The sequence below is a fragment of the Blennius ocellaris genome (genome assembly GCF_963422515.1).
Source record: "Blennius ocellaris genome assembly, contig: SUPER_24_unloc_1, whole genome shotgun sequence".
NCBI lineage: Eukaryota > Metazoa > Chordata > Actinopteri > Blenniiformes > Blenniidae > Blennius > Blennius ocellaris.
The window spans coordinates 1,075,579-1,096,814 of record NW_027662310.1 but is presented as its reverse complement, the minus strand read 5'-3'; positions in this window follow the sequence as shown (position 1 = coordinate 1,096,814).

The window sequence follows — 21,236 nt, the reverse complement described above, 5'->3', positions numbered from 1 at the left end:
CCTTTTTGTGTCCTTTTTGCAGCAGAGCAGTGTGGCAGGGGGTGTGGCTGACTCCTCCTGGTGCTGCAGACTAGACACCTGCACGTCATTACCTAATCAACCACAGTATGAAGGCCTGGATGTCTCAGCACCACACTGCCAGATAATTCCGTCCTGTTCGGTAGTGTTACAGAGCTTCTTGTTTTGGAAGCACTTTGTGTTTTACTTAGCGGGATAATGCTTACATGCAGTTTCCTCATCTGTCCAGGTTCTCCTGGAGTCTCGTTCCTGGTGACCTGCTCCTCGTCGGCCAGCTCCCTGCCTCCACTGCCTGCCACCCTCAGTTTGTGAAATCAACTGTACAACTTGCCTCCTGCTCCTGTCTCTGCTTTGGGGTTCTTTAGTTAAACTCAACAGTTCTAAAGGAAGCATCAGTGTTTCCTAGGCTAAAAGAGGTTCTAAAGGAAGCATCAGTGTTTCCTAGGCTAAAGGAAGCATCAGTGTTTCCTAGGCTAAAGGAAGATTTAGTGTTTCCTAGGCTAAAAGAGGTTCTAAAGGAAGCATCAGTGTTTCCTAGGCTAAAAGAGGTTCGAAAGGAAGAATCAGTGTTTCCTAGGCTAAAGGAAGCATCAGTGTTTCCTAGGCTAAAGGAAGCATCAGTGTTTCCTAGGCTAAAGGAAGCATCAGTGTTTCCTAGGCTAAAGGAAGAATTAGTGTTTCCTAGGCTAAAAGAGGTTCTAAAGGAAGCATCAGTGTTTCCTAGGCTAAAGGAAGCATCAGTGTTTCCTAGGCTAAAGGAAGCATCAGTGTTTCCTAGGCTAAAGGAAGTTCTAAAGGAAGCATCAGTTGTTCCGAGGCTAAAGGAAGCATCAGTGTTTCCTAGGCTAAAAGAGGTTCTAAAGGAAGTATCAGTGTTTCCTAGGCTAAAGGAAGCATCAGTGTTTCCTAGGCTAAAGGAAGTTCTAAAGGAAGCATCAGTTGTTCCTAGGCTAAAAGAGGTTCTAAAGGAAGCATCAGTTGTTCCTAGGCTAAAGGAAGTTCTAAAGGAAGCATCAGTTGTTCCGAGGCTAAAGGAAGCATCAGTGTTTCCTAGGCTAAAGGAAGTTCTAAAGGAAGCATCAGTTGTTCCGAGGCTAAAGGAAGCATCAGTGTTTCCTAGGCTAAAGGAAGATTTAGTGTTTCCTAGGCTAAAAGAGGTTCTAAAGGAAGCATCAGTGTTTCCTAGGCTAAAGGAAGCATCAGTGTTTCCTAGGCTAAAGGAAGCATCAGTGTTTCCTAGGCTAAAAGAGGTTCTAAAGGAAGCATCAGTGTTTCCTAGGCTAAAAGAGGTTCGAAAGGAAGAATCAGTGTTTCCTAGGCTAAAGGAAGCATCAGTGTTTCCTAGGCTAAAGGAGGCTCTAAAGGAAGCATCAGTGTTTCCTAGGCTAAAGGAAGCATCAGTGTTTCCTAGGCTAAAAGAGGTTCGAAAGGAAGAATCAGTGTTTCCTAGGCTAAAGGAAGCATCAGTGTTTCCTAGGCTAAAAGAGGTTCGAAAGGAAGAATCAGTGTTTCCTAGGCTAAAGGAAGCATCAGTGTTTCCTAGGCTAAAGGAAGCATCAGTGTTTCCTAGGCTAAAAGAGGTTCTAAAGGAAGCATCAGTGTTTCCTAGGCTAAAGGAAGCATCAGTGTTTCCTAGGCTAAAAGAGGTTCGAAAGGAAGAATCAGTGTTTCCTAGGCTAAAGGAAGCATCAGTGTTTCCTAGGCTAAAGGAAGCATCAGTGTTTCCTAGGCTAAAAGAGGTTCTAAAGGAAGCATCAGTGTTTCCTAGGCTAAAAGGGGTTCGAAAGGAAGAATCAGTGTTTCCTAGGCTAAAGGAAGCATCAGTGTTTCCTAGGCAAAATGAGGCTCTAAAGGAAGCATCAGTGTTTCCTAGGCTAAAGGAAGCATCAGTGTTTCCTAGGCTAAAGGAAGAATTAGTGTTTCCTAGGCTAAAAGAGGTTCTAAAGGAAGCATCAGTGTTTCCTAGGCTAAAAGAGGTTCGAAAGGAAGCATCAGTGTTTCCTAGGCTAAAAGAGGTTCTAAAGGAAGCATCAGTGTTTCCTAGGCTAAAAGAGGTTCGAAAGGAAGAATCAGTGTTTCCTAAGCTAAAGGAAGCATCAGTGTTTCCTAGGCTAAAGGAAGCATCAGTGTTTCCAAGGCTAAAAGAGGTTCGAAAGGAAGAATCAGTGTTTCCTAGGCTAAAGGAAGCATCAGTGTTTCCTAGGCTAAAGGAGGCTCTAAAGGAAGCATCAGTGTTTCCTAGGCTAAAAGAGGTTCGAAAGGAAGAATCAGTGTTTCCTAGGCTAAAGGAAGCATCAGTGTTTCCTAGGCTAAAGGAAGCATCAGTGTTTCCTAGGCTAAAAGAGGTTCTAAAGGAAGCATCAGTGTTTCCTAGGCTAAAAGAGGTTCGAAAGGAAGAATCAGTGTTTCCTAGGCTAAAGGAAGCATCAGTGTTTCCTAGGCGAAAGGAGGCTCTAAAGGAAGCATCAGTGTTTCCTAGGCTAAAGGAGGCTCTAAAGGAAGCATCAGTGTTTCCTAGGCTAAAGGAAGCATCAGTGTTTCCTAGGCTAAAAGAGGTTCGAAAGGAAGAATCAGTGTTTCCTAGGCTAAAGGAAGCATCAGTGTTTCCTAGGCTAAAGGAAGAATTAGTGTTTCCTAGGCTAAAAGAGGTTCTAAAGGAAGCATCAGTGTTTCCTAGGCTAAAAGAGGTTCTAAAGGAAGCATCAGTGTTTCCTAGGCTAAAAGAGGTTCGAAAGGAAGAATCAGTGTTTCCTAGGCTAAAGGAAGCATCAGTGTTTCCTAGGCTAAAGGAAGCATCAGTGTTTCCTAGGCTAAAAGAGGTTCTAAAGGAAGCATCAGTGTTTCCTAGGCTAAAAGGGGTTCGAAAGGAAGAATCAGTGTTTCCTAGGCTAAAGGAAGCATCAGTGTTTCCTAGGCTAAAGGAGGCTCTAAAGGAAGCATCAGTGTTTCCTAGGCTAAAGGAAGCATCAGTGTTTCCTAGGCTAAAGGAAGAATTAGTGTTTCCTAGGCTAAAAGAGGTTCTAAAGGAAGCATCAGTGTTTCCTAGGCTAAAAGAGGTTCGAAAGGAAGCATCAGTGTTTCCTAGGCTAAAAGAGGTTCTAAAGGAAGCATCAGTGTTTCCTAGGCTAAAGGAAGCATCAGTGTTTCCTAGGCTAAAGGAAGAATTAGTGTTTCCTAGGCTAAAGGAGGCTCTAAAGGAAGCATCAGTGTTTCCTAGGCTAAAAGAGGTTCGAAAGGAAGAATCAGTGTTTCCTAGGCTAAAGGAAGCATCAGTGTTTCCTAGGCTAAAGGAAGCATCAGTGTTTCCTAGGCTAAATGAAGAATTAGTGTTTCCTAGGCTAAAAGAGGTTCTAAAGGAAGCATCAGTGTTTCCTAGGCTAAAGGAAGCATCAGTGTTTCCTAGGCTAAAGGAAGATTTAGTGTTTCCTAGGCTAAAAGAGGTTCTAAAGGAAGCATCAGTGTTTCCTAGGCTAAAAGAGGTTCGAAAGGAAGAATCAGTGTTTCCTAGGCTAAAGGAAGCATCAGTGTTTCCTAGGCTAAAAGAGGTTCTAAAGGAAGCATCAGTGTTTCCTAGGCTAAAGGAAGTTCTAAAGGAAGCATCAGTTGTTCCGAGGCTAAAAGAGGTTCGAAAGGAAGAATCAGTGTTTCCTAGGCTAAAGGAAGCATCAGTGTTTCCTAGGCTAAAAGAAGTTTGAAAGGAAGCATCAGTGTTTCCTAGGCTAAAGGAAGTTCTAAAGGAAGCATCAGTGTTTCCTAGGCTAAAGGAGGCTCTAAAGGAAGCATCAGTGTTTCCTAGGCTAAAGGAGGTTTTAAAGGAAGCATCAGTGTTTCCTAGGCTAAAGGAAGCATCAGTGTTTCCTAGGCTAAAGGAAGAATTAGTGTTTCCTAGGCTAAAAGAGGTTCTAAAGGAAGCATCAGTGTTTCCTAGGCTAAAAGAGGTTCTAAAGGAAGCATCAGTGTTTCCTAGGCTAAAAGAGGTTCTAAAGGAAGCATCAGTGTTTCCTAGGCTAAAAGAGGTTCCAAAAGGAAGAATCAGTGTTTCCTAGGCTAAAGGAAGCATCACTGTTTCCTAGGCTAAAGGAAGCATCAGTGTTTCCTAGGCTAAAGGAAGCATCAGTGTTTCCTAGGCTAAAGGAGGCTCTAAAGGAAGCATCAGTGTTTCCTAGGCTAAAAGAGGTTCGAAAGGAAGAATCAGTGTTTCCTAGGCTAAAGGAAGCATCAGTGTTTCCTAGGCTAAAGGAAGGATCAGTGTTTCCTAGGCTAAAAGAGGTTCTAAAGGAAGCATCAGTGTTTCCTAGGCTAAAGGAAGCATCAGTGTTTCCTAGGCTAAAAGAGGTTCTAAAGGAAGCATCAGTGTTTCCTAGGCTAAAGGAAGCATCAGTGTTTCCTAGGCTAAAGGAAGAATTAGTGTTTCCTAGGCTAAAGGAAGCATCAGTTGTTCCTAGGCTAAAGGAAGTTCTAAAGGAAGCATCAGTTGTTCCGAGGCTAAAGGAAGCATCAGTGTTTCCTAGGCTAAAGGAGGTTCTAAAGGAAGCATCAGTGTTTCCTAGGCTAAAGGAAGTTCTAAAGGAAGCATCAGTGTTTCCTAGGCTAAAAGAGGTTCTAAAGGAAGTATCAGTGTTTCCTAGGCTAAAGGAAGCATCAGTGTTTCCTAGGCTAAAGGAAGTTCTAAAGGAAGCATCAGTTGTTCCGAGGCTAAAGGAAGCATCAGTGTTTCCTAGGCTAAAGGAGGTTCTTGTTATGATTTGGTTTGTGTGCTGTCCCCCTCCCCCCTTTTTGTGTCCTTTTTGCAGCAGAGCAGTGTGGCAGGGGGTGTGGCTGACTCCTCCTGGTGCTGCAGACTAGACACCTGCACGTCATTACCTAATCAACCACAGTATGAAGGCCTGGATGTCTCAGCACCACACTGCCAGATAATTCCATCCTGTTCGGTAGTGTTACAGAGCTTCTTGTTTTGGAAGCACTTTGTGTTTTACTTACCGGGATAATGCTTACATGCAGTTTCCTCATCTGTCCAGGTTCTCCTGGAGTCTCGTTCCTGGTGACCTGCTCCTCGTCGGCCAGCTCCCTGCCTCCACTGCCTGCCACCCTCAGTTTGTGAAATCAACTGTACAACTTGCCTCCTGCTCCTGTCTCTGCTTTGGGGTTCTTTAGTTAAACTCAACAGTTCTAAAGGAAGCATCAGTGTTTCCTAGGCTAAAGGAAGCATCAGTGTTTCCTAGGCTAAAAGAGGTTCTAAAGGAAGCATCAGTGTTTCCTAGGCTAAAAGAGGTTCGAAAGGAAGAATCAGTGTTTCCTAGGCTAAAGGAAGCATCAGTGTTTCCTAGGCTAAAGGAAGCATCAGTGTTTCCTAGGCTAAAAGAGGTTCTAAAGGAAGCATCAGTGTTTCCTAGGCTAAAGGAAGCATCAGTGTTTCCTAGGCTAAAGGAAGCATCAGTGTTTCCTAGGCTAAAGGAAGTTCTAAAGGAAGCATCAGTTGTTCCGAGGCTAAAGGAAGCATCAGTGTTTCCTAGGCTAAAAGAGGTTCTAAAGGAAGTATCAGTGTTTCCTAGGCTAAAGGAAGCATCAGTGTTTCCTAGGCTAAAGGAAGTTCTAAAGGAAGCATCAGTTGTTCCTAGGCTAAAAGAGGTTCTAAAGGAAGCATCAGTTGTTCCTAGGCTAAAGGAAGTTCTAAAGGAAGCATCAGTGTTTCCTAGGCTAAAGGAAGTTCTAAAGGAAGCATCAGTTGTTCCGAGGCTAAAGGAAGCATCAGTGTTTCCTAGGCTAAAGGAAGATTTAGTGTTTCCTAGGCTAAAAGAGGTTCTAAAGGAAGCATCAGTGTTTCCTAGGCTAAAAGAGGTTCGAAAGGAAGAATCAGTGTTTCCTAAGCTAAAGGAAGCATCAGTGTTTCCTAGGCTAAAGGAAGCATCAGTGTTTCCAAGGCTAAAGGAAGAATTAGTGTTTCCTAGGCTAAAAGAGGTTCTAAAGGAAGCATCAGTGTTTCCTAGGCTAAAAGAGGTTCGAAAGGAAGAATCAGTGTTTCCTAGGCTAAAGGAAGCATCAGTGTTTCCTAGGCTAAAGGAGGCTCTAAAGGAAGCATCAGTGTTTCCTAGGCTAAAAGAGGTTCGAAAGGAAGAATCAGTGTTTCCTAGGCTAAAGGAAGCATCAGTGTTTCCTAGGCTAAAGGAAGCATCAGTGTTTCCTAGGCTAAAAGAGGTTCTAAAGGAAGCATCAGTGTTTCCTAGGCTAAAAGAGGTTCGAAAGGAAGAATCAGTGTTTCCTAGGCTAAAGGAAGCATCAGTGTTTCCTAGGCGAAAGGAGGCTCTAAAGGAAGCATCAGTGTTTCCTAGGCTAAAGGAGGCTCTAAAGGAAGCATCAGTGTTTCCTAGGCTAAAGGAAGCATCAGTGTTTCCTAGGCTAAAAGAGGTTCGAAAGGAAGAATCAGTGTTTCCTAGGCTAAAGGAAGCATCAGTGTTTCCTAGGCTAAAGGAAGAATTAGTGTTTCCTAGGCTAAAAGAGGTTCTAAAGGAAGCATCAGTGTTTCCTAGGCTAAAAGAGGTTCTAAAGGAAGCATCAGTGTTTCCTAGGCTAAAAGAGGTTCGAAAGGAAGAATCAGTGTTTCCTAGGCTAAAGGAAGCATCAGTGTTTCCTAGGCTAAAGGAAGCATCAGTGTTTCCTAGGCTAAAAGAGGTTCTAAAGGAAGCATCAGTGTTTCCTAGGCTAAAAGGGGTTCGAAAGGAAGAATCAGTGTTTCCTAGGCTAAAGGAAGCATCAGTGTTTCCTAGGCTAAAGGAGGCTCTAAATGAAGCATCAGTGTTTCCTAGGCTAAAGGAAGCATCAGTGTTTCCTAGGCTAAAGGAAGAATTAGTGTTTCCTAGGCTAAAAGAGGTTCTAAAGGAAGCATCAGTGTTTCCTAGGCTAAAAGAGGTTCGAAAGGAAGCATCAGTGTTTCCTAGGCTAAAAGAGGTTCTAAAGGAAGCATCAGTGTTTCCTAGGCTAAAGGAAGCATCAGTGTTTCCTAGGCTAAAGGAAGAATTAGTGTTTCCTAGGCTAAAGGAGGCTCTAAAGGAAGCATCAGTGTTTCCTAGGCTAAAAGAGGTTCGAAAGGAAGAATCAGTGTTTCCTAGGCTAAAGGAAGCATCAGTGTTTCCTAGGCTAAAGGAAGCATCAGTGTTTCCTAGGCTAAAGGAAGAATTAGTGTTTCCTAGGCTAAAAGAGGTTCTAAAGGAAGCATCAGTGTTTCCTAGGCTAAAGGAAGCATCAGTGTTTCCTAGGCTAAAGGAAGATTTAGTGTTTCCTAGGCTAAAAGAGGTTCTAAAGGAAGCATCAGTGTTTCCTAGGCTAAAAGAGGTTCGAAAGGAAGAATCAGTGTTTCCTAGGCTAAAGGAAGCATCAGTGTTTCCTAGGCTAAAAGAGGTTCTAAAGGAAGCATCAGTGTTTCCTAGGCTAAAGGAAGTTCTAAAGGAAGCATCAGTTGTTCCGAGGCTAAAAGAGGTTCGAAAGGAAGAATCAGTGTTTCCTAGGCTAAAGGAAGCATCAGTGTTTCCTAGGCTAAAAGAAGTTTGAAAGGAAGCATCAGTGTTTCCTAGGCTAAAGGAAGTTCTAAAGGAAGCATCAGTGTTTCCTAGGCTAAAGGAGGCTCTAAAGGAAGCATCAGTGTTTCCTAGGCTAAAGGAGGTTTTAAAGGAAGCATCAGTGTTTCCTAGGCTAAAGGAAGCATCAGTGTTTCCTAGGCTAAAGGAAGAATTAGTGTTTCCTAGGCTAAAAGAGGTTCTAAAGGAAGCATCAGTGTTTCCTAGGCTAAAAGAGGTTCTAAAGGAAGCATCAGTGTTTCCTAGGCTAAAAGAGGTTCTAAAGGAAGCATCAGTGTTTCCTAGGCTAAAAGAGGTTCGAAAGGAAGAATCAGTGTTTCCTAGGCTAAAGGAAGCATCACTGTTTCCTAGGCTAAAGGAAGCATCAGTGTTTCCTAGGCTAAAGGAAGCATCAGTGTTTCCTAGGCTAAAGGAGGCTCTAAAGGAAGCATCAGTGTTTCCTAGGCTAAAAGAGGTTCGAAAGGAAGAATCAGTGTTTCCTAGGCTAAAGGAAGCATCAGTGTTTCCTAGGCTAAAGGAAGGATCAGTGTTTCCTAGGCTAAAAGAGGTTCTAAAGGAAGCATCAGTGTTTCCTAGGCTAAAGGAAGCATCAGTGTTTCCTAGGCTAAAGGAAGCATCAGTGTTTCCTAGGCTAAAGGAAGTTCTAAAGGAAGCATCAGTTGTTCCGAGGCTAAAGGAAGCATCAGTGTTTCCTAGGCTAAAAGAGGTTCTAAAGGAAGTATCAGTGTTTCCTAGGCTAAAGGAAGCATCAGTGTTTCCTAGGCTAAAGGAAGTTCTAAAGGAAGCATCAGTTGTTCCTAGGCTAAAAGAGGTTCTAAAGGAAGCATCAGTTGTTCCTAGGCTAAAGGAAGTTCTAAAGGAAGCATCAGTTGTTCCGAGGCTAAAGGAAGCATCAGTGTTTCCTAGGCTAAAGGAAGTTCTAAAGGAAGCATCAGTTGTTCCGAGGCTAAAGGAAGCATCAGTGTTTCCTAGGCTAAAGGAAGATTTAGTGTTTCCTAGGCTAAAAGAGGTTCTAAAGGAAGCATCAGTGTTTCCTAGGCTAAAGGAAGCATCAGTGTTTCCTAGGCTAAAGGAAGCATCAGTGTTTCCTAGGCTAAAAGAGGTTCTAAAGGAAGCATCAGTGTTTCCTAGGCTAAAAGAGGTTCGAAAGGAAGAATCAGTGTTTCCTAGGCTAAAGGAAGCATCAGTGTTTCCTAGGCTAAAGGAGGCTCTAAAGGAAGCATCAGTGTTTCCTAGGCTAAAGGAGGCTCTAAAGGAAGCATCAGTGTTTCCTAGGCTAAAGGAAGCATCAGTGTTTCCTAGGCTAAAAGAGGTTCGAAAGGAAGAATCAGTGTTTCCTAGGCTAAAGGAAGCATCAGTGTTTCCTAGGCTAAAGGAAGAATTAGTGTTTCCTAGGCTAAAAGAGGTTCTAAAGGAAGCATCAGTGTTTCCTAGGCTAAAAGAGGTTCGAAAGGAAGAATCAGTGTTTCCTAGGCTAAAGGAAGCATCAGTGTTTCCTAGGCTAAAGGAAGCATCAGTGTTTCCTAGGCTAAAAGAGGTTCTAAAGGAAGCATCAGTGTTTCCTAAGCTAAAAGGGGTTCGAAAGGAAGAATCAGTGTTTCCTAGGCTAAAGGAAGCATCAGTGTTTCCTAGGCTAAAGGAGGCTCTAAAGGAAGCATCAGTGTTTCCTAGGCTAAAGGAAGCATCAGTGTTTCCTAGGCTAAAAGAGGTTCGAAAGGAAGAATCAGTGTTTCCTAGGCTAAAGGAAGCATCAGTGTTTCCTAGGCTAAAGGAGGCTCTAAAGGAAGCATCAGTGTTTCCTAGGCTAAAGGAGGCTCTAAAGGAAGCATCAGTGTTTCCTAGGCTAAAGGAAGCATCAGTGTTTCCTAGGCTAAAAGAGGTTCGAAAGGAAGAATCAGTGTTTCCTAGGCTAAAGGAAGCATCAGTGTTTCCTAGGCTAAAGGAAGAATTAGTGTTTCCTAGGCTAAAAGAGGTTCTAAAGGAAGCATCAGTGTTTCCTAGGCTAAAAGAGGTTCGAAAGGAAGAATCAGTGTTTCCTAGGCTAAAGGAAGCATCAGTGTTTCCTAGGCTAAAGGAAGCATCAGTGTTTCCTAGGCTAAAAGAGGTTCTAAAGGAAGCATCAGTGTTTCCTAGGCTAAAAGGGGTTCGAAAGGAAGAATCAGTGTTTCCTAGGCTAAAGGAAGCATCAGTGTTTCCTAGGCTAAAGGAGGCTCTAAAGGAAGCATCAGTGTTTCCTAGGCTAAAGGAAGCATCAGTGTTTCCTAGGCTAAAGGAAGAATTAGTGTTTCCTAGGCTAAAAGAGGTTCGAAAGGAAGCATCAGTGTTTCCTAGGCTAAAAGAGGTTCGAAAGGAAGCATCAGTGTTTCCTAGGCTAAAAGAGGTTCTAAAGGAAGCATCAGTGTTTCCTAGGCTAAAAGAGGTTCGAAAGGAAGAATCAGTGTTTCCTAAGCTAAAGGAAGCATCAGTGTTTCCTAGGCTAAAGGAAGCATCAGTGTTTCCTAGGCTAAAAGAGGTTCTAAAGGAAGCATCAGTGTTTCCTAGGCTAAAAGGGGTTCGAAAGGAAGAATCAGTGTTTCCTAGGCTAAAGGAAGCATCAGTGTTTCCTAGGCTAAAGGAGGCTCTAAAGGAAGCATCAGTGTTTCCTAGGCTAAAGGAAGCATCAGTGTTTCCTAGGCTAAAGGAAGAATTAGTGTTTCCTAGGCTAAAAGAGGTTCTAAAGGAAGCATCAGTGTTTCCTAGGCTAAAAGAGGTTCGAAAGGAAGCATCAGTGTTTCCTAGGCTAAAAGAGGTTCGAAAGGAAGAATCAGTGTTTCCTAGGCTAAAGGAAGCATCAGTGTTTCCTAGGCTAAAGGAAGCATCAGTGTTTCCTAGGCTAAAGGAAGAATTAGTGTTTCCTAGGCTAAAAGAGGTTCTAAAGGAAGCATCAGTGTTTCCTAGGCTAAAAGAGGTTCGAAAGGAAGAATCAGTGTTTCCTAGGCTAAAGGAAGCATCAGTGTTTCCTAGGCTAAAGGAGGCTCTAAAGGAAGCATCAGTGTTTCCTAGGCTAAAAGAGGTTCGAAAGGAAGAATCAGTGTTTCCTAGGCTAAAGGAAGCATCAGTGTTTCCTAGGCTAAAGGAAGCATCAGTGTTTCCTAGGCTAAAAGAGGTTCTAAAGGAAGCATCAGTGTTTCCTAGGCTAAAAGAGGTTCGAAAGGAAGAATCAGTGTTTCCTAGGCTAAAGGAAGCATCAGTGTTTCCTAGGCTAAAGGAAGAATTAGTGTTTCCTAGGCTAAAAGAGGTTCTAAAGGAAGCATCAGTGTTTCCTAGGCTAAAAGAGGTTCGGAAGGAAGAATCAGTGTTTCCTAGGCTAAAGGAAGCATCAGTGTTTCCTAGGCTAAAGGAGGCTCTAAAGGAAGCATCAGTGTTTCCTAGGCTAAAAGAGGTTCGAAAGGAAGAATCAGTGTTTCCTAGGCTAAAGGAAGCATCAGTGTTTCCTAGGCTAAAGGAAGCATCAGTGTTTCCTAGGCTAAAAGAGGTTCTAAAGGAAGCATCAGTGTTTCCTAGGCTAAAGGAAGTTCTAAAGGAAGCATCAGTTGTTCCGAGGCTAAAAGAGGTTCTAAAGGAAGAATCAGTGTTTCCTAGGCTAAAGGAAGCATCAGTGTTTCCTAGGCTAAAAGAGGTTCGAAAGGAAGAATCAGTGTTTCCTAGGCTAAAGGAAGCATCAGTGTTTCCTAGGCTAAAAGAAGTTTGAAAGGAAGCATCAGTGTTTCCTAGGCTAAAGGAAGTTCTAAAGGAAGCATCAGTTGTTCCGAGGCTAAAAGAAGTTTGAAAGGAAGCATCAGTGTTTCCTAGGCTAAAGGAGGCTCTAAAGGAAGCATCAGTGTTTCCTAGGCTAAAGGAGGCTCTAAAGGAAGCGTCAGTGTTTCCTAGGCTAAAGGAGGTTTTAAAGGAAGCATCAGTGTTTCCTAGGCTAAAAGAGGTTCTAAAGGAAGCATCAGTGTTTCCTAGGCTAAAAGAGGTTCGAAAGGAAGAATCAGTGTTTCCTAGGCTAAAGGAAGCATCAGTGTTTCCTAGGCTAAAGGAGGCTCTAAAGGAAGCATCAGTGTTTCCTAGGCTAAAGGAGGCTCTAAAGGAAGCATCAGTGTTTCCTAGGCTAAAGGAGGTTCTAAAGGAAGCATCAGTGTTTCCTAGGCTAAAGGAAGCATCAGTGTTTCCTAGGCTAAAAGAGGTTCTAAAGGAAGCATCAGTGTTTCCTAGGCTAAAAGAGGTTCGAAAGGAAGAATCAGTGTTTCCTAGGCTAAAGGAAGCATCAGTGTTTCCTAGGCTAAAGGAAGCATCAGTGTTTCCTAGGCTAAAAGAGGTTCTAAAGGAAGCATCAGTGTTTCCTAGGCTAAAAGAGGTTCGAAAGGAAGAATCAGTGTTTCCTAGGCTAAAGGAAGCATCAGTGTTTCCTAGGCTAAAGGAGGCTCTAAAGGAAGCATCAGTGTTTCCTAGGCTAAAAGAGGTTCGAAAGGAAGAATCAGTGTTTCCTAGGCTAAAGGAAGCATCAGTGTTTCCTAGGCTAAAGGAAGAATTAGTGTTTCCTAGGCTAAAAGAGGTTCTAAAGGAAGCATCAGTGTTTCCTAGGCTAAAAGAGGTTCGAAAGGAAGAATCAGTGTTTCCTAGGCTAAAGGAAGCATCAGTGTTTCCTAGGCTAAAGGAAGAATTAGTGTTTCCTAGGCTAAAAGAGGTTCTAAAGGAAGCATCAGTGTTTCCTAGGCTAAAAGAGGTTCGGAAGGAAGAATCAGTGTTTCCTAGGCTAAAGGAAGCATCAGTGTTTCCTAGGCTAAAGGAGGCTCTAAAGGAAGCATCAGTGTTTCCTAGGCTAAAAGAGGTTCGAAAGGAAGAATCAGTGTTTCCTAGGCTAAAGGAAGCATCAGTGTTTCCTAGGCTAAAGGAAGCATCAGTGTTTCCTAGGCTAAAAGAGGTTCTAAAGGAAGCATCAGTGTTTCCTAGGCTAAAGGAAGTTCTAAAGGAAGCATCAGTTGTTCCGAGGCTAAAAGAGGTTCTAAAGGAAGAATCAGTGTTTCCTAGGCTAAAGGAAGCATCAGTGTTTCCTAGGCTAAAAGAGGTTCGAAAGGAAGAATCAGTGTTTCCTAGGCTAAAGGAAGCATCAGTGTTTCCTAGGCTAAAAGAAGTTTGAAAGGAAGCATCAGTGTTTCCTAGGCTAAAGGAAGTTCTAAAGGAAGCATCAGTTGTTCCGAGGCTAAAAGAAGTTTGAAAGGAAGCATCAGTGTTTCCTAGGCTAAAGGAGGCTCTAAAGGAAGCATCAGTGTTTCCTAGGCTAAAGGAGGCTCTAAAGGAAGCGTCAGTGTTTCCTAGGCTAAAGGAGGTTTTAAAGGAAGCATCAGTGTTTCCTAGGCTAAAAGAGGTTCTAAAGGAAGCATCAGTGTTTCCTAGGCTAAAAGAGGTTCGAAAGGAAGAATCAGTGTTTCCTAGGCTAAAGGAAGCATCAGTGTTTCCTAGGCTAAAGGAGGCTCTAAAGGAAGCATCAGTGTTTCCTAGGCTAAAGGAGGCTCTAAAGGAAGCATCAGTGTTTCCTAGGCTAAAGGAGGTTCTAAAGGAAGCATCAGTGTTTCCTAGGCTAAAGGAAGCATCAGTGTTTCCTAGGCTAAAAGAGGTTCTAAAGGAAGCATCAGTGTTTCCTAGGCTAAAAGAGGTTCTAAAGGAAGCATCAGTGTTTCCTAGGCTAAAAGAGGTTCGAAAGGAAGAATCAGTGTTTCCTAGGCTAAAGGAAGCATCAGTGTTTCCTAGGCTAAAGGAGGCTCTAAAGGAAGCATCAATGTTTCCTAGGCTAAAGGAGGCTCTAAAGGAAGCATCAGTGTTTCCTAGGCTAAAGGAAGCATCAGTGTTTCCTAGGCTAAAGGAAGCATCAGTGTTTCCTAGGCTAAAGGAGGCTCTAAAGGAAGCATCAATGTTTCCTAGGCTAAAAGAGGTTCGAAAGGAAGAATCAGTGTTTCCTAGGCTAAAGGAAGCATCAGTGTTTCCTAGGCTAAAGGAAGCATCAGTGTTTCCTAGGCTAAAAGAGGTTCTAAAGGAAGCATCAGTGTTTCCTAGGCTAAAGGAAGCATCAGTGTTTCCTAGGCTAAAGGAAGAATTAGTGTTTCCTAGGCTAAAAGAGGTTCTAAAGGAAGCATCAGTGTTTCCTAGGCTAAAAGAGGTTCGAAAAGAAGAATCAGTGTTTCCTAGGCTAAAGGAAGCATCAGTGTTTCCTAGGCTAAAGGAAGCATCAGTGTTTCCTAGGCTAAAAGAGGTTCTAAAGGAAGCATCAGTGTTTCCTAGGCTAAAGGAAGTTCTAAAGGAAGCATCAGTTGTTCCGAGGCTAAAAGAGGTTCTAAAGGAAGAATCAGTGTTTCCTAGGCTAAAGGAAGCATCAGTGTTTCCTAGGCTAAAAGAGGTTCGAAAGGAAGAATCAGTGTTTCCTAGGCTAAAGGAAGCATCATTGTTTCCTAGGCTAAAAGAAGTTTGAAAGGAAGCATCAGTGTTTCCTAGGCTAAAGGAAGTTCTAAATGAAGCATCAGTTGTTCCGAGGCTAAAGGAAGCATCAGTGTTTCCTAGGCTAAAGGAGGCTCTAAAGGAAGCATCAGTGTTTCCTAGGCTAAAGGAGGTTCTAAAGGAAGCATCAGTGTTTCCTAGGCTAAAAGAGGTTCTAAAGGAAGCATCAGTGTTTTCTAGGCTCAAGGAAGCATCAGTGTTTCCTAGGCTAAAGGAAGCATCAGTGTTTCCTAGGCGAAAAGAGGTTCTAAAGGAAGCATCAGTGTTTCCTAGGCTAAAGGAAGTTCTAAAGGAAGCATCAGTTGTTCCGAGTCTAAAGGAAGCATCAGTGTTTCCTAGGCTAAAGGAGGCTCTAAAGGAAGCATCAGTGTTTCCTAGGCTAAAGGAGGTTTTAAAGGAAGCATCAGTGTTTCCTAGGCTAAAAGAGGTTCTAAAGGAAGCATCAGTGTTTCCTAGGCTAAAGGAAGCATCAGTGTTTCCTAGGCTAAAGGAAGAATTTGTGTTTCCTAGGCTAAAAGAGGTTCTAAAGGAAGCATCAGTGTTTCCTAGGCTAAAAGAGGTTCTAAAGGAAGCATCAGTGTTTCCTAGGCTAAAAGAGGTTCGAAAGGAAGAATCAGTGTTTCCTAGGCTAAAGGAAGCATCAGTGTTTCCTAGGCTAAAGGAAGCATCAGTGTTTCCTAGGCTAAAGGAGGCTCTAAAGGAAGCATCAGTGTTTCCTAGGTTAAAGGAGGCTCTAAAGGAAGCATCAGTGTTTCCTAGGCTAAAAGAGGTTCGAAAGGAAGAATCAGTGTTTCCTAGGCTAAAGGAAGCATCAGTGTTTCCTAGGCTAAAAGAGGTTCTAAAGGAAGCATCAGTGTTTCCTAGGCTAAAGGAAGCATCAGTGTTTCATAGGCTAAAGGAAGAATTAGTGTTTCCTAGGCTAAAAGAGGTTCTAAAGGAAGCATCAGTGTTTCCTAGGCTAAAGGAGGTTCTAAAGGAAGCATCAGTGTTTCCTAGGCTAAAAGAGGTTCTAAAGGAAGCATCAGTGTTTCCTAGGCTAAAAGAAGTTTGAAAGGAAGCATCAGTGTTTCCTAGGCTAAAGGAAGTTCTAAAGGAAGCATCAGTTGTTCCGAGGCTAAAGGAAGCATCAGTGTTTCCTAGGCTAAAGGAGGCTCTAAAGGAAGCATCAGTGTTTCCTAGGCTAAAGGAGGTTTTAAAGGAAGCATCAGTGTTTCCTAGGCTAAAAGAGGTTCTAAAAGAAGCATCAGTGTTTCCTAGGCTAAAGGAAGTATCAGTGTTTCCTAGGCTAAAGGAGGCTCTAAAGGAAGCATCAGTGTTTCCTAGGCTAAAGGAGGTTTTAAAGGAAGCATCAGTGTTTCCTAGGCTAAAAGAGGTTCTAAAAGAAGCATCAGTGTTTCCTAGCCTAAAAGAGGTTCTAAAGGAAGCATCAGTGTTTCCTAGGCTAAAAGAGGTTCTAAAGGAAGCATCAGTGTTTCCTAGGCTAAAAGAGGTTCGAAAGGAAGAATCAGTGTTTCCTAGGCTAAAGGAAGCATCAGTGTTTCCTAGGCTAAAGGAAGCATCAGTGTTTCCTAGGCTAAAAGAGGTTCTAAAGGAAGCATCAGTGTTTCCTAGGCTAAAGGAAGTTCTAAAGGAAGCATCAGTTGTTCCGAGGCTAAAGGAAGCATCAGTGTTTCCTAGGCTAAAGGAGGCTCTAAAGGAAGCATCAGTGTTTCCTAGGCTAAAGGAGGTTTTAAAGGAAGCATCAGTGTTTCCTAGGCTAAAAGAGGTTCTAAAAGAAGCATCAGTGTTTCCTAGGCTAAAGGAAGTATCAGTGTTTCCTAGGCTAAAGGAAGAATTAGTGTTTCCTAGGCTAAAAGAGGTTCTAAAGGAAGCATCAGTGTTTCCTAGGCTAAAAGAGGTTCTAAAGGAAGCATCAGTGTTTCCTAGGCTAAAAGAGGTTCGAAAGGAAGAATCAGTGTTTCCTAGGCTAAAGGAAGCATCAGTGTTTCCTAGGCTAAAGGAAGCATCAGTGTTTCCTAGGCTAAAAGAGGTTTTAAAGGAAGCATCAGTGTTTCCTAGGCTAAAGGAAGCATCAGTGTTTCCTAGGCTAAAAGAGGTTCTAAAGGAAGCATCAGTGTTTCCTAGGCTAAAGGAAGCATCAGTGTTTCCTAGGCTAAAGGAAGAATTAGTGTTTCCTAGGCTAAAAGAGGTTCTAAAGGAAGCATCAGTGTTTCCTAGGCTAAAAGAGGTTCGAAAGGAAGAATCAGTGTTTCCTAGGCTAAAGGAAGCATCAGTTGTTCCGAGGCTAAAAGAGGTTCTAAAGGAAGAATCAGTGTTTCCTAGGCTAAAGGAAGCATCAGTGTTTCCTAGGCTAAAGGAAGTTCTAAAGGAAGCATCAGTTGTTCCGAGGCTAAAGGAAGCATCAGTGTTTCCTAGGCTAAAGGAGGCTCTAAAGGAAGCGTCAGTGTTTCCTAGGCTAAAGGAGGTTTTAAAGGAAGCATCAGTGTTTCCTAGGCTAAAAGAGGTTCTAAAGGAAGCATCAGTGTTTCCTAGGCTAAAAGAGGTTCTAAAGGAAGCATCAGTGTTTCCTAGGCTAAAAGAGGTTCGAAAGGAAGAATCAGTGTTTCCTAGGCTAAAGGAAGCATCAGTGTTTCCTAGGCTAAAGGAGGTTCTAAAGGAAGCATCAGTGTTTCCTAGGCTAAAAGAGGTTCTAAAGGAAGAATTAGTGTTTCCTAGGCTAAAAGAGGTTCTAAAGGAAGCATCAGTGTTTCCTAGGCTAAAAGAGGTTCTAAAGGAAGCATCAGTGTTTCCTAGGCTAAAAGAGGTTCGAAAGGAAGAATCAGTGTTTCCTAGGCTAAAGGAAGCATCAGTGTTTCCTAGGCTAAAGGAGGCTCTAAAGGAAGCATCAGTGTTTCCTAGGCTAAAGGAGGCTCTAAAGGAAGCATCAGTGTTTCCTAGGCGAAAGGAGATTCTAAAGGAAGCATCAGTGTTTCCTAGGCTAAAGGAAGCATCAGTGTTTCCTAGGCTAAAGGAGGCTCTAAAGGAAGCATCAGTGTTTCCTAGGCTAAAAGAGGTTCGAAAGGAAGAATCAGTGTTTCCTAGGCTAAAGGAAGCATCAGTGTTTCCTAGGCTAAAGGACGCATCAGTGTTTCCTAGGCTAAAAGAGGTTCTAAAGGAAGCATCAGTGTTTCCTAGGCTAAAGGAAGCATCAGTGTTTCCTAGGCTAAAGGAAGAATTAGTGTTTCCTAGGCTAAAAGAGGTTCTAAAGGAAGCATCAGTGTTTCCTAGGCTAAAAGAGGTTCTAAAGGAAGCATCAGTGTTTCCTAGGCTAAAAGAGGTTCGAAAGGAAGAATCAGTGTTTCCTAGGCTAAAGGAAGCATCAGTGTTTCCTAGGCTAAAGGAAGCATCAGTGTTTCCTAGGCTAAAAGAGGTTCGAAAGGAAGAATCAGTGTTTCCTAGGCTAAAGGAAGCATCAGTGTTTCCTAGGCTAAAGGAAGCATCAGTGTTTCCTAGGCTAAAAGAGGTTCTAAAGGAAGCATCAGTGTTTCCTAGGCTAAAGGAAGCATCAGTGTTTCCTAGGCTAAAGGAAGAATTAGTGTTTCCTAGGCTAAAAGAGGTTCTAAAGGAAGCATCAGTGTTTCCTAGGCTAAAGGAGGTTCTAAAGGAAGCATCAGTGTTTCCTAGGCTAAAAGAGGTTCTAAAGGAAGCATCAGTGTTTCCTAGGCTAAAGGAAGCATCAGTGTTTCCTAGGCTAAAGGAAGCATCAGTGTTTCCTAGGCTAAAAGAGGTTCTAAAGGAAGCATCAGTGTTTCCTAGGCTAAAGGAAGCATCAGTGTTTCCTAGGCTAAAGGAAGCATCAGTGTTTCCTAGGCTAAAAGAGGTTCTAAAGGAAGCATCAGTGTTTCCTAGGCTAAAGGAAGCATCAGTGTTTCCTAGGCTAAAGGAAGAATTAGTGTTTCCTAGGCTAAAAGAGGTTCTAAAGGAAGCATCAGTGTTTCCTAGGCTAAAAGAGGTTCTAAAGGAAGCATCAGTGTTTCCTAGGCTAAAAGAGGTTCTAAAGGAAGCATCAGTGTTTCCTAGGCTAAAGGAAGTTCTAAAGGAAGCATCAGTTGTTCCGAGGCTAAAAGAGGTTCTAAAGGAAGCATCAGTGTTTCCTAGGCTAAAGGAAGCATCAGTGTTTCCTAGGCTAAAAGAAGTTTGAAAGGAAGCATCAGTTGTTCCGAGGCTAAAGGAAGCATCAGTGTTTCCTAGGCTAAAGGAGGCTCTAAAGGAAGCATCAGTGTTTCCTAGGCTAAAGGAGGTTTTAAAGGAAGCATCAGTGTTTCCTAGGCTAAAAGAGGTTCTAAAAGAAGCATCAGTGTTTCCTAGGCTAAAGGAAGTATCAGTGTTTCCTAGGCTAAAGGAGGCTCTAAAGGAAGCATCAGTGTTTCCTAGGCTAAAGGAGGTTTTAAAGGAAGCATCAGTGTTTCCTAGGCTAAAAGAGGTTCTAAAAGAAGCATCAGTGTTTCCTAGCCTAAAAGAGGTTCTAAAGGAAGCATCAGTGTTTCCTAGGCTAAAAGAGGTTCTAAAGGAAGCATCAGTGTTTCCTAGGCTAAAAGAGGTTCGAAAGGAAGAATCAGTGTTTCCTAGGCTAAAGGAAGCATCAGTGTTTCCTAGGCTAAAGGAAGCATCAGTGTTTCCTAGGCTAAAAGAGGTTCTAAAGGAAGCATCAGTGTTTCCTAGGCTAAAGGAAGTTCTAAAGGAAGCATCAGTTGTTCCGAGGCTAAAGGAAGCATCAGTGTTTCCTAGGCTAAAGGAGGCTCTAAAGGAAGCATCAGTGTTTCCTAGGCTAAAGGAGGTTTTAAAGGAAGCATCAGTGTTTCCTAGGCTAAAAGAGGTTCTAAAAGAAGCATCAGTGTTTCCTAGGCTAAAGGAAGTATCAGTGTTTCCTAGGCTAAAGGAAGAATTAGTGTTTCCTAGGCTAAAAGAGGTTCTAAAGGAAGCATCAGTGTTTCCTAGGCTAAAAGAGGTTCTAAAGGAAGCATCAGTGTTTCCTAGGCTAAAAGAGGTTCGAAAGGAAGAATCAGTGTTTCCTAGGCTAAAGGAAGCATCAGTGTTTCCTAGGCTAAAGGAAGCATCAGTGTTTCCTAGGCTAAAAGAGGTTTTAAAGGAAGCATCAGTGTTTCCTAGGCTAAAGGAAGCATCAGTGTTTCCTAGGCTAAAAGAGGTTCTAAAGGAAGCATCAGTGTTTCCTAGGCTAAAGGAAGCATCAGTGTTTCCTAGGCTAAAGGAAGAATTAGTGTTTCCTAGGCTAAAAGAGGTTCTAAAGGAAGCATCAGTGTTTCCTAGGCTAAAAGAGGTTCGAAAGGAAGAATCAGTGTTTCCTAGGCTAAAGGAAGCATCCGTTGTTCCGAGGCTAAAAGAGGTTCTAAAGGAAGAATCAGTGTTTCCTAGGCTAAAGGAAGCATCAGTGTTTCCTAGGCTAAAGGAAGTTCTAAAGGAAGCATCAGTTGTTCCGAGGCTAAAGGAAGCATCAGTGTTTCCTAGGCTAAAGGAGGCTCTAAAGGAAGCGTCAGTGTTTCCTAGGCTAAAGGAGGTTTTAAAGGAAGCATCAGTGTTTCCTAGGCTAAAAGAGGTTCTAAAGGAAGCATCAGTGTTTCCTAGGCTAAAAGAGGTTCTAAAGGAAGCATCAGTGTTTCCTAGGCTAAAAGAGGTTCGAAAGGAAGAATCAGTGTTTCCTAGGCTAAAGGAAGCATCAGTGTTTCCTAGGCTAAAGGAGGTTCTAAAGGAAGCATCAGTGTTTCCTAGGCTAAAAGAGGTTCTAAAGGAAGAATTAGTGTTTCCTAGGCTAAAAGAGGTTCTAAAGGAAGCATCAGTGTTTCCTAGGCTAAAAGAGGTTCTAAAGGAAGCATCAGTGTTTCCTAGGCTAAAAGAGGTTCGAAAGGAAGAATCAGTGTTTCCTAGGCTAAAGGAAGCATCAGTGTTTCCTAGGCTAAAGGAGGCTCTAAAGGAAGCATCAGTGTTTCCTAGGCTAAAGGAGGCTCTAAAGGAAGCATCAGTGTTTCCTAGGCGAAAGGAGATTCTAAAGGAAGCATCAGTGTTTCCTAGGCTAAAGGAAGCATCAGTGTTTCCTAGGCTAAAGGAGGCTCTAAAGGAAGCATCAGTGTTTCCTAGGCTAAAAGAGGTTCGAAAGGAAGAATCAGTGTTTCCTAGGCTAAAGGAAGCATCAGTGTTTCCTAGGCTAAAGGACGCATCAGTGTTTCCTAGGCTAAAAGAGGTTCTAAAGGAAGCATCAGTGTTTCCTAGGCTAAAGGAAGCATCAGTGTTTCCTAGGCTAAAGGAAGAATTAGTGTTTCCTAGGCTAAAAGAGGTTCTAAAGGAAGCATCAGTGTTTCCTAGGCTAAAAGAGGTTCTAAAGGAAGCATCAGTGTTTCCTAGGCTAAAAGAGGTTCGAAAGGAAGAATCAGTGTTTCCTAGGCTAAAGGAAGCATCAGTGTTTCCTAGGCTAAAGGAAGCATCAGTGTTTCCTAGGCTAAAAGAGGTTCGAAAGGAAGAATCAGTGTTTCCTAGGCTAAAGGAAGCATCAGTGTTTCCTAGGCTAAAGGAAGCATCAGTGTTTCCTAGGCTAAAAGAGGTTCTAAAGGAAGCATCAGTGTTTCCTAGGCTAAAGGAAGCATCAGTGTTTCCTAGGCTAAAGGAAGAATTAGTGTTTCCTAGGCTAAAAGAGGTTCTAAAGGAAGCATCAGTGTTTCCTAGGCTAAAGGAGGTTCTAAAGGAAGCATCAGTGTTTCCTAGGCTAAAAGAGGTTCTAAAGGAAGCATCAGTGTTTCCTAGGCTAAAGGAAGCATCAGTGTTTCCTAGGCTAAAGGAAGCATCAGTGTTTCCTAGGCTAAAAGAGGTTCTAAAGGAAGCATCAGTGTTTCCTAGGCTAAAGGAAGCATCAGTGTTTCCTAGGCTAAAGGAAGCATCAGTGTTTCCTAGGCTAAAAGAGGTTCTAAAGGAAGCATCAGTGTTTCCTAGGCTAAAGGAAGCATCAGTGTTTCCTAGGCTAAAGGAAGAATTAGTGTTTCCTAGGCTAAAAGAGGTTCTAAAGGAAGCATCAGTGTTTCCTAGGCTAAAAGAGGTTCTAAAGGAAGCATCAGTGTTTCCTAGGCTAAAAGAGGTTCTAAAGGAAGC